The sequence below is a fragment of the Camellia sinensis genome, chromosome 11 (genome assembly GCF_055761805.1).
Source record: "Camellia sinensis isolate YWXY chromosome 11, ASM5576180v1, whole genome shotgun sequence".
NCBI classification, from domain to species: Eukaryota; Viridiplantae; Streptophyta; class Magnoliopsida; order Ericales; family Theaceae; genus Camellia; species Camellia sinensis.
In genome coordinates this window covers 89,230,611-89,243,933 of record NC_138971.1, presented here as the reverse complement: position 1 = coordinate 89,243,933, position 13,323 = coordinate 89,230,611, and positions in this window count along the sequence as shown.

Here is a 13,323-nt window from a genome sequence, read left to right as displayed (position 1 = left end):
GCGGAGGTGGTAAAGGTTGTTGTCTTTGTTGTTGCATCATTGCTTCTGTCAAAGCTTTAAGCATTCTTTCCATTCGGTTCATTCTGGCCTAGGAGGATTCATCTGTACCATCGCTTATTGGATTTTCCATTTGTTATAGGTAAACAGAGCACTAATAAACATAGGAATAATATTTTCATAGTCTTTAATTTCAGTTCATTTCATTTCAACGTCAATGTATATTGGTTTAGATACATTCACATGATATCACACACTCACACATGCAAATGTAATGTCCCTACTTCTTTTCTAGGATATCCTATAGCTTATATGGACTCGTGTGTACGATATAACTCGTGCTCTGATACCACTCTGTCACGACCCAAATTCGTCCCTATATGTTTAGTGCCATAACCAGCTAGTAATCCTAGGATTACCAAAGGCCTCTGAACAAATTAAACAAAGTACAGGGGCTAGTGGAAGGAAATACAAACATACAAGGTCCATAGAGTTGTGGAGACATACATGGGACAAAAAATTTAAAACTTATGCTTACATAATTAAGACGACATACCCACGTCACCATTTAAACATACAGACATACAAAAGGCTTGTTCAAACTTAACAAAAGAAATACAAAAAGATCTTTAACATGATTCACAAAAACTTAACCACTGTGGCTGGCTGACAGAACGAAACACCAGGCAATCAACTCTGAGATTGGTCATGCACCTGGTCACCTACATACATACATAATAATACGGTGAGCTGGAGCCTAATGAATAACAATAGAGTAAAGGATTTATGAATGATGTCCAAACAGTTTCAAAAATCAAAGTTCATATCAGAAATAGATTTAGATTCATATACGTAACCAGAAGCCATAAGTAGTTATATGTGGTACATCCATTAGTTATCATATCATCTTAGTCCTGGGACCCATATGCATAGTCGGTACCGACGACTCCAAAGGTCCATATCTTGTGCACAAGTAGCCATGGTATGGTTTTCCCCAGGCAAGGGCCAGGCATAAACCATGTTATTGTTTTCCCCGAGTAAGGGCCATGTATAAACCACGGTATTGTTTCCCTCGGGTAAAGGTCATATGATCATGAGTTGCGGTATTGTTTCCCTCGGGCGAGGGCCATATAAACTAAGGATGCCACAAATACATTTCATAAAATTGGACATTCATTCATGATTCATAAAATAGCATTTCATAGAACCAATCATATCTTATCATTCTGAAAATACTTATAATTGAATATTGCTTTACAGAGTTGTTACTCACAGATAGCTCTGATAATAGAATGGACAGAGCAAACAGATCGGATAGTCTATGGCGCGTGACCTACACAAACATATAATAAAAAATGCATATTAAAGCACACGCTCGTAAAACACTTAGCTCATATCTTTTCTATCCTGGTGTCAAAATATACTTTAGAACACTTAGCCAAATTTTCAAAAACAGGGTAGTCCGCTTGAGTGCAACATCAGTCGCTCGAGCGGTCTGCAAAATCTACAAAAGTACTGGTTAGATGATTTCTCTGCTTGGCGGACGTTCGACAGTCGCTCGAGCCAAAGACTGAGTAAATAGGGTCTTCGGTCGAGCGCAACTTCAGTCGCTCGAGCGGTCTGTTAAACTCTACAAAAGTGCTGGGAGCTTGTATTCTCTGCTTGAGTGCAGACACCTCCACTCGGGCGAGATTTGCTTCCCAAGCTCAAAACTCAATTTCAAAGCTTCAAAATACATCCTTTTGGGCCAAAACTTGGTAAAACATTGAGAAACTCATAGTATATGATGAATTACTAACCATTTCGCAAAATCAAGCCCAAAAGTTTTGCCAATTGTACCAAACAGAACTTAGAACTTCCAAAACATAACATGCATTATTTTCTTGAGTTCAAACTTTCCAAATCTTGGTAAGATGAGATGTTTAGTACAAAAAGGAGTTGAATTCTCATAACAAGACCAAAATATGAACATGCATGTAGGAAAACTTTGAAATCAACTTCCAAAGCTTCATGATATGCGCATGCATGCCCATTTGATCCCAATTCTACTTCTTTAGCTTAATTCGCAAGTTAATCTACTTAATTCTCTTGTAGCCATGAATCTACCAACTCAATTGCAAGACTAAAGGCTTGAATTCTTACCTTAGGTATTCAATGTGGTCTAATTGCTAAGTTGGTTAAGCATGCAAGTCAAATTCTTCCAATTCTTCTTCCTCTCCCTTGGTTTCAAGCTCTACCACTTGATTTCTCTCTCTCTCTCTCTCTCTCTCACACACACACACACACACACACTCTCTCTCTCTCTCTCTCTCACACACACACACACACTCTCTCTCTCTCTCTCTTTCACACACACACACACACACACACTCTCTCTCTCTCTCTCTCTCACACACACACACACACACTCTCTCTCTCTCTCTCACACACACACACACACACATTTTTGAGTAAAAAAGATGAGGAATGAAAGTGTAAATAATGGCCTTAAGTCAACAAGTTGCCTTATATCTGCATGATTAAGAAGTTTAATTAATGACTAATTAATTGGCATTATTTATTCTAATTATTTGGTTTCGAATCAAATTCTAATTAAATTTACCATAATGTTTTAAAAATCCTAAATAACACGTAATCTTAGTCAATTTTGTGATCAGATGCCGATAAGGCCTACAATGCGCATAATGAAACAGAAGCACAGATAGATCTTTCTACGACAAATAGATATAAATGCAAATAACATATAACACATGCAATTAATGTAGAATTTCATCTTAATTACTTATTAGGCCTTCTTAATCAAAGATCATAAGCTAACCAAAGGTCGGAGTTGTTACAAGTGTACATTCTAACCATCCAGAATTTTTGCAGACCAGGTGGTTCGCTCGAGCGACTTATAGTGCGCTTGAGCAAATTGCCCTGTTTCAGCAACTTCTGAAAAATAATTTTAAGTGCATACTTCCATTCTCATGCACCTTTACGCATTCTTGAGCATTGTTTAGACATCATTCAAAATGGAGTAAGCTGGAAATACAATTAAGGAAATTGGATTAAGATATAATGTTTGTTTAGTCAATGTGTTTCAATGTGTATTGCTATGTGCTTTGTGTAGGTTGATTGCCCGAAGCGTAATGTCGATACAAGTCCACTGTGAGTAATATGTCTATAAACATATGTTCAAAACGTATTTTGAATTGTTCAAGAATATTATTTTGAAATCTTTATTTTGTTACCTATGAATGAAGATCCTATTTGAACTTGTAATCGTGGCATCCTTTAGTGAGTCCTTCGCTTGGGGGAAACAATACAATGACCCATTAGATTAATTGAAATACAGAGATGATGTTAGATCCTAATGGTCCACATTGAATTACCCATTGTGGTTTTATTGATTAACTCATTGCAGTCCCATTGAATAGACCTTAATGGTCCCATTGGCTTCAGCACATTGATATATTGTTATTCTATAGGATGTTACCATGTATAATGAATTGCATTGGATATTGTTAAAACGGATGATTGGTATGAATTTGATATATGATTGTTATACGAATTGTTTTGGTTATTGAAAAGATATGTTTTTGTGAAATGTTGGTCTTCATTCATTAAATCCTTTATATTGATGTTACTCACTAGGCTCCAGCTCACCCCTTTCCCTTGTATATATGTAGGTGAGCATGTAGATCATCAAGTTTAAGAGTTGCTTTGGGAATCCACCCTTTTTGAGAAGCCAAACGGGAAATGCCTCCGTGATGGGGTGTTACTTGGTCTCTAGAGGAGCCAAGTCTTTGTCAACCCTTTGTATAGTCTTTTTGTTTTTGCTTTTGGAATTGTGAAACAAGTTATATGTATGAAGTTGAAATTGAATCTTGTTGGAAATATTATTATTATGGTATGATGAAGGACTTGTTCTATTTATGAGGTTATCATGTAAGTATCACTCAATAGACTTATTTATATTTTGTTATAGCTTCTGCTAAGTCCCATTCATAGTTATATGATTAGATTTTGTCATAGAGGCCGAAGGTAATCTAGGATTACTAGCCAGTCATGACCTAAACCTCTAGGGACGGGTTCGGGTTGTGACAAAATGTTTGTTCTGAAAATAGAGAAAAAGGGGGGAAGAAAAGAGAAAAAAAAAAAGTTTGATGTTGTCACAACTGTGAAATGCATGTTGATTCTACAAGTAAAATTTTTAGGAAAAATAACCAATATGGGAGCTTCTATTTGCACCCCAAAAAGTAGGTTGGGCACTCCATTACTTTGAGCACACCAATAATAAATTAAATTTTTTATTTATTTGTTTGAACACCCCAAATAATACCTATCCTAACCCTAAAAACCTTAAAACCTTATACAAATCTACTTTGTACACCTCATTACCCATAAACAGAGGAACAAAATCAAACCACATTTGGAGTCTCTGGAATTCTAAGCGACGAAAAGAGATTTTGAGTTCATTTGAGACAGAGAGATTCCGTAACGAAGGTCTCCCACTCAGTGAATCAAAATATATTACTTAATTCCAAACCTATGACGTTTGTTCAAATACTTAGTGCCGAACACAAGAAATTTGGTTCCAGTTGTTTCATATGGATACTCAGTGCCGAACAAAATATATCTGTCTGGATACTTAATTCCGAACCTATGAAGTTTGTTCGAATACTCAGTTCCGAATCAATTAACCAATCTACGAAAAATGATGAACAATAATTAAAAACTTACTTTCTCTATAGAAAATTGCTTGGAAACGTCGTCTTTATTGTCTATTGTTGATTTCAATATGAAATAGAATGCAAAGTGATAAAAGTAGGAAGAGAAGAGAGAAAATGAATATTTGGGCAGATGAAGAATGGGGTGTCCAAAACACTTTTATGTACATTTTTTTCCCCCAAAGTCAAGTACTTTTTGGTTGTTTTAAATAGGGACTAAATAGTAATAAAAACAAATATCATCCAAGGGTGATTCTATTTACACACTACTAACACTCTCAGTACACACTATTAATTAGTACACACACAAAATAATTTTTAGGGTATAAAAAATATCTTATGCCATACCTTAGTTTTACATTACCAACCCTATATTAACACACCACTAACTATTTGAATAAACACCATTACACACACCAAAAACTCTTCATCTTTACCACTGCACACAACAAAAACCCCACAATCTTTAGAACAACGACCATCTTTGTTCGCCTTGATCTCCATCACTAGTGGAGGTTCATTCGGCTTGTATCTTTGCAGATGTTGATCTCCATAGTTGGAGTCAAACTTTCGCCATGTCTCAGCTCATTGTCTTGTCATTTCATATTGCCGGTGGAGTGTTTCTGTCACGACCCCATCCCGTCCTTATAGGATAGTGAGGTGATTGGCCAGTAATCCCTGATTACTAAAGGCCTAACTTGATAAACACACAAGGACTAAGATATACATAGGGCTTAATAGCGAAAATTCATCATTAATCCATTAAGTCCATAGAGCAGTACATAAGTAATATGGAATGAACATACAACCTTTCATTGATTATGTTCTAAATAATTTACACTATATACATAAACAAAAGGAAAGTACAACATTTACATCCATAAGTACAAAACTTGTTACATACAAACTCGTCCTTTAGAACTTGATCCCTAAAAAGAAAAGACTAAAGAAACAAAAAAAGAAAATAAAAGAAAAGACTTCTTGAAACGGGTCCAAGACCTCTATGATGCTTCTTCACTTGATCACCTACATATATATAAAAGAATGAGCCAAGCCTAGTGAATAATATCATGGTAAGGTGGTGAATGAACAAATTCCAAGTTCATTAATCACAAATCATCTCATATAGCATTTAGAAAATATTCAAGCATTCATAAGTGAAGCATAATACATGGTACATCCATTAGAGCCTCTTAATGGAATAATCAACCTGGGTAAGATTAGATATTCCACACTTGGGTGGTGGTGGAGCTTAAATTAGGTCATGGTATATTTAGGCTGTCCCCCAATGACTGGGACTATCTAAGGATGCCATCGATAACTTCAAACAAATAAAGCACATTCGTTCATTTAGAATTAAAATAAAGATTCCTTAATCCATAGTGTTAGGTTCCTTAGTCTTGTCAATCCTGTGGACAAACATGTTTTACTGAGTTGTAATTTTTCTTAGTTTTTTTGTTTTGCTCGCTTGAGCGAAGGAGTTCTCGCTCGAGCAAAAGCTGTGTCTGTAAAAAACCTGAGAAGGATGATTGTACGCTCGAGTGCAGGTAGTGTGGCTCGAGCGAAGCCACTTAAGGAAAACATGCATGATTGGTTCCTCGCTCGAGTGAGAGAATCTTCGCTTGAGCGAGCTTCACTGTCCCAGTTTTCTATAAGTACTAGTTTTAGTCTAAAACTAGGATGAGGTTTTGAGATCTACTTTAAGGTTTTCTGAGGTTTTCTTTTGGAGTTTTTTTGTGAGTTTTCCTTGATAATTTGAGTGACTATTAAACTCATGTTTTGATAAGCACACATCAAGGAGGTTGATTGGTCATATTCAAGAGTGTTCTTCTTCGGTGGAATCCGGAGATTCAAGCGTGGAGTTTCAAAGGAGTTTGATACTGTGCGTAGTCATTGATTCGACAATAGAAGTTGTGGATTCAACTTCAATCTAATCAATTCTGAGACGAAGGTTGCGGTGAAATATGTACAGAAGATTTGAAGATAAATTGGAAGTGTTTGGATAATTTGTTTGTTATCTTTGTAATCTTTCTTTCTTCAGTAGTGGATTGATTAGTGGCGTTTTGCCCGTGGTTTTTTGATCACAATTGAAGGTGTTTCAATTGTGGTTTTTCCATGTTAAAATTGTTTGTGTCGATTTATTGTTTTTCGAAAACAACAATCTAAATCACTTTCGTAAGTGCTTGATGATTTAGATTGTGAGTTTTGAATGATTGGGACTTGGAGTAATTAAATCTTGATCTAATCACGAATCACTTAGGATTTTCACATAGCATAGTATCAAGTTTTTGAAACTGATTTATGAACATAATGTTACAATAATATTACTCACAGATGGCTCGTCCTCAGCTTTACATTTGAATGGACTTAGCCTACACAAAAGAATACAAATATCGATAAAGTAAGGACTTATTAGTTAAACTATTTAAACTTTACTTTTTCTTTCCTAATTAAACATGATTTAAGTTGGTTTCTAGCCGTGTTCAACTTTTGATTCGGTTCAAAACAAGTATAAGGGTGCTTGTGGGTCGAAGAAATCGAAAAGAAAATGAAACGAGCAAATGCCCTACATTCCCCACGTGCGGGGCAAAGGGTCGCACATGCGGAACCCTGGCCGTACGTGCAGTTATTTCAGTCTCAAAGTTGGTTTCTAGGTAGGGGTTTCCGCATGTGCGAAGACCAATTCCGCACATGCGGAGGGCTAGCTGCACGTGCGGTGCATCATGTCGTATGTGCGAGAGAACTGGACAGGTTTGAGCTTGGCTGTTCTTGGCCTCCAAAATCTATTTTTCTCATTTTGAAAGCCCAAAACTTGTTTCATAACATCGTAATGCATGGAAATATGATGGAAGACTAATAGAAACTCATTTTTATGCGTTGATTTTGAGGTTAAAACAATTAAAAGATGTGATTTGATTCAATTCCCATATCTTTTCTAAATTTCTCTTTATCTCATCACTTCCAATTTCAAAAACATGATTCTAAGGCTCCTAGGTATGAAGAAATGATATAATTCATAGCATAATACTTATGTTACTCAAATCTAACATGATATCAATTCAAAAACATAATTTTTCAAACAAATCTTTAAGTTCTTTCTTAGGTTCTAACTTTTCCATTTTCTTTCACTTTAATCTTCCTAGAACTTAGTTCAAACGAATTTCTAGCTAGGTTATTATATCAAAATATGAAAGAGGGTTGAGTTTCTTACCTTTTGGTAATTTCTCTTTGATTTTTAGGGTTTAATCCAAGTTTCTTTTGAATTTTTCTTTCTTTTCTCCTTCTTTTCTCCCTTGTTCTTCCTGGCTCCTCAAGAACACCAATTCTCTCAATTTCTCTCCAACTTTCTCCATCTTTGAAAGAGTGATTAGCTTAGTTTACTAATTATCTCATTTGGTTTGTTAATTAGGATTAGTTATAATTAACCTTATTTAAATCCTAATTTTGGTTAGCCTAATTAACCTCACTTAGGCTTAAGCTAATCTTGTTTAACTTTTGTTAATCCTACTTAATTTTTGATCAAGTACTTATAAAGCTCTACTCATTAGAACAAGTTCATTAAGCTCCTCACTTAAGGTTTTCTAAGTTATCTAGACATTCAATTTTCCAATTCAAATAACTTGCCTAACTTTTCATTGTTTGCCTAGTTTTCCATCCTTAGGTTTCATATTCAAGTTATTCAAAATTACTATGGCTTTGTACTCAAACTCAACAAATACCAAGTCCTATCATAGCGAACATATTATATGCATTATGCCCATGAAATGAAAGAATTTTCTAGCTAAAGTGGATGCATGAATGTATTATGCATGCTTGGCTATCACAATTTTCCCACCTTAAAAAGTTAGGTCCTTCAACTTGACTTAGCTTACCAAGGACATAAATTCATATACCTTTTCTTCATCTCATTCTCTCTTTTCCATGTGGCCCTTGGCGCATAATGATCTTTCCATTCAACTTTCACTAACGGTATGAGTTTGTTTCTCAATTGCTTGACTTGGCAGTTGACAATCTGAATTGGTTGCTCTTCATATTCAAAGTTCTCATCAATAGCTAATTGGTGATAGTGAATGATATGGAAAGGATCCTGGACATAACCTCTCAATATAGAAATATGGAACACATTGTGAATTTGTTCCATTCTTGATGGTAGTGCTAAACGGTAAGCCACTAGTCCGGTTTTTTCCAAGATTTGAAAAGGACAATGTAGCGGGGTGCCAACTTTCCTGTCTTTCCGAAGTGAGATTGTCCTTTCATTAGAGTTACCTTCAAGAACACATGATCTCCAACATCAAACTCTTGATCTCTTCTCTGCAAATCTGCATAACTCTTTGGCGGCTTTGGGCAGTCTTGAGCCATTGTTGGATGACCATGATCTTGTCGGTTGTGACTTGTATAACTTCTGGCCCTAATAATACTTTGTCTCCCATTTCTGTCCAGCAAATAGGTAATCTACACTTCCTCCCATATAATGCCTCGTATGGTGCCATATTGATGGTCGCTTGAAAACTATTGATGTAGGCAAATTTTTCCAAAGGTAGGTGAGTTTCTCAACTTCCTTGAAAATCTAAGGCACATAAATGAAGCATATCCTCCAATGTCTGAATGGTTCTTTTAGATTGTCCGCCTGTCTGAGGATGGAAGGCAGTGTTGAATCTCAATTCTGTTCCCATGGCTGTTTGCAAACTCTGCCATAATCTGGACACAAATTTTGGATCTCTGTTTAAGACAATGGAAACAGGCACACCATGCAATTTTACAGTTTCATCTATATATATAGTAGCAAGTTTGTCCGCGTTGTAAAAAGAATTAACAAGTAGAAAATAGGCGGACTTGGTCAACCTATCTAAATTATCCAAATAGAATCCATATCTCTAGGTGTGCGAGGTAAGCCGGTTACGAAATCCAAAGTGATATGTTCCTACTTCCATTCTGGAATAGGTAGAGGTTAGAGTAAACTTGCTAGCTTTTGATGCTTTGCTTTGACTTGCTAGCATGATAGGCAACGAGAGATAAATTTTGCAATGTCTTTCTTCATATTCAGCCACCAATAAATTTGTCTAAGGTCTTGGTACATCTTTATGTTTCACGGGTGCATAGCAAATTTGGAATTATGAGCTTCCTCCATAATCTTCTTTTTCACTTCTAGTACATCCAGAACACACAATCTGTTTTTGAATTTCAATACTTGACCTTCTATAACAAACCTCGGTCTTGGCCTTGACTCCATTTCATCACAAACCTTTTTAAGGAATTTATCTTTCATCTACCTTTACTTGATTTCTTCCACTATTACTGGTTGGGCTGAAATTCCTACCAACACCCCTCATTGCTCATGTAATACAATCTACATTTCCATTCTTTCCAAATCTTCAAGTATTCCTCTTTTTGCCCCGTAAGTAAGCATGTCAAACTCCCTCTAGATTTCCCGTTAAGTGCAACTACCACTATGTTGGCTTTACCTGGATGGTGCTGGATCTGCAAATCATAGTTGTAGACCGCCCGAACTCGCTCTGCGCGCGAAGGCGCGAATTGGGTTCTTAGCTACTACAGTTCGAACTCCTGTCACGGTTCTGAATCTAATCTCACAAAGTGCAATGTAAGACTGATAAATCACCAAAGAGTCCAAATTCGGCAATTGGTTTTGAAAAATCAATTTTGAATCGAAAAGCGCCAAACATGGACTGTTTTGCTAGATTTCAGAGTCGCCACCTAAATATTTTGTTTTTGGGAAATTTAGGAAACCCTGACTCATGCCTAAGGCCACGTGTCCGTCATCACCAAAGTTGCCGCGACTCGGGAACTTGGGTACGAGAGGGAAAGGTCCTGAAATGAGCACCCCTGCTCGCTCGATCAAAGGATCGGCCTTTACTAACATGATATGTTGTTTTTGTAAACACATGTGTTCTTATTCTGATTATTAGCTAATTTACTATGTGATGCGCACAACATACAAGTATAGACTAAATCACTCAATTTGGAACAAAACATCTCATGTTCGTTTTTCGAAAAATGGTTTGGAGTTGCTACTCGCAAGTAGGCTAAGATGCAGATTTGCCACCCTCTAGTGGGCTTAAAACATGATGATTTTGCCACCCTCAAGTGGGCTTAAAACTCACATTTTGATGAATTGTTCAAATTCAAGCAATGAAGCCTTCATCCATAGGCATTCATGCAGTTAAACACTAAAGCAAATAGCCTCATGGCAAGCATGCTATCATGGCAGTCACTTACACACATGCAAGGATGCTAAGTGTAAACACTCATAGTGTACTCCGAGCCAAAAAAGAAGCTAGTTAGTAATCAATGCATGATCCTAGCTATGTTAACAATGCCTAATGCAACACATGCAAAAATGTAGCTAAAATAGGCTCGGCTGGCTAAGATGGCATATGAATGCAACAATTTGATACATGTATTCAAATAGGAATTGAAATACAATGCAGATTGAATGATGCGCTGAGCTCGGTGCATCCAAGACAAATGAATGATGCACGCATGCAAAGCATAAGTATGCTAATTGAAACATGCCCTAAAACTAACCATCAAAAGATGGTAAATAAAAGGGAGAAAGACGTGGGGTTAGAAGACATGCGTCACGCACTTATTACAACATTTGTCCTCTCGACGGAGGGTCCAAATGAAAGAGAGCTAACTAGCTACGTTAATTAAGCTAACTATTACAAATCAACTAATTAACTACCTTAGCTAATTAATTATTACAAACCGAATTGAATCAACTAACTATTTTAAGTTAATTAAGTACAAACCAAATTAATTAATTAAACACTTAACTAATTAATTACAAAACAACTAAGCTAATGAACTTGTTTAGCTAAGCAATTTAAACAAATGGCCTCGGGAAGCGAGGGGGATATGCATGCTCGGTCGGTTTCACTCGAAAATCCATTATCGTGCCCAGAATTGCCTCTGTTTGCATTTGCCTCGACCTCTGAAAATTGTGCCAATCTCCAGAATGCTTTTTGTCCAACACAGGGACCCTCTGGTGGACTACCGACCAGAAAAGGTGGCTGTAGACCAGAAAAACTGGTCGGTCGACCACCCTTACTGGTTGGTCGACCAGAAAATTTGCCAAACTCCAGTTTTGCTGCAGCAGAGAACAACAAGGGGCATAGCAGTGTATTTGCAAGATATGTGTGCACAACCACCCTCCCTATCATTTCTCAAGCTCAAGGAAGTGTGGTACTCGACTCTCGGGCCACCAACCGAGCATCGCAATACACGATGGCCGAGAAGCCAAGTTTGCACAAGTCAATGTCAATGAATGCACACAAATAACACACAAGGGCCTCCACCTCTATCATGCCTGATCAAGAGGGTCGGTGACCAAGAAATGCTACACGTTTCATCACTTTGAGTATGAAACGTGCGGCATTCCTCGTGTTTGGATTAACGTCCAATCCAAACACAATGCAACACACATAACACGCCTATCTATCAATGTTAATGTGGCATGCACAAGGTTCTATCATGTAAGCAATGCATGCAAGACATGTTCGGAGGCCAAGAACAACAAAGCTAGTAAAGAGCATCTTACAAGAGGCATGCAATAGCAAGTTTAAATGGCTAAACCAACTATGGACAGACTTAAACCATGCCAAAACAGTGGCCTAAATGCGCTGAGATGATAGCATGAAAGACAAGAAAATGATGTTCATGCATTAACCCATGAACAAAGCATAGAAGCACAACTCTCAAACATAATGAAGAAGTGACAAATGTGAGATTGTAGCTACACTATATGCACTAAAATCATGTGTGAAATGATGTCAAATCATCCAAACAACACAAGCATAGCATCTTAAGGACCTTGAATCATTAGGCTAGTCAAAGCTATTGCACTACAACCATGCATAACAAATCCATATGACCCAAACTACTCAAAAAAGAGTTGAAGCATGCTAAATCAAGGCCGAAAGCATGCTAAAACATAGGCTCAAAAGGGAAGGAAAGCATGTTCATTTATTGGCTCACAAACACGGCATAATGCATAACCCTTAAGGGCAATGAAAGAGTGATAAACATGGGAGTACAACAAAGACATAAGCTCTGAAATTACATTCCAAATGATGCCATATCACGCATATACCACAAATAAGGCATGCTAGGAGGCTCAAAGCTCAAGACTAGCTAAGGTACTTGTACCATAGCCACATCAAGCAAGCCCCAAAGGGCCAAGATGACTCAAAATAGTCCCAAGGAAGGTCAAAACAATGCCAAAACATGCATGGAGTAGGGCTAACACATGCTAGAACGGGAGGCATAAAGCATGACGCATGTAAGGCCAATGAGTGGGATTACACTACACATTTCAAAACCAAGCATGAGATGACTTCATCAACAAAGATCAGAGTTGTAACATGGTAAAATAACACCAAAAACATGCTGAGATGGTAGCCCAAAAGCTTAGGCAAGCATGCATACATATTGGCTCATAAGTAAAGCATAAGGCTCAACCCTTAAAAAGCATTGAAAGAGTGAAACATGTGAGAGTATGTCTACACTACATGCACTGAAATCATGTGAGAGATGAGGCCAAAGCATGCAAACAACTCAAGTAAAGCATGCTAGAGACTTGGAAACTCAAAGCTAG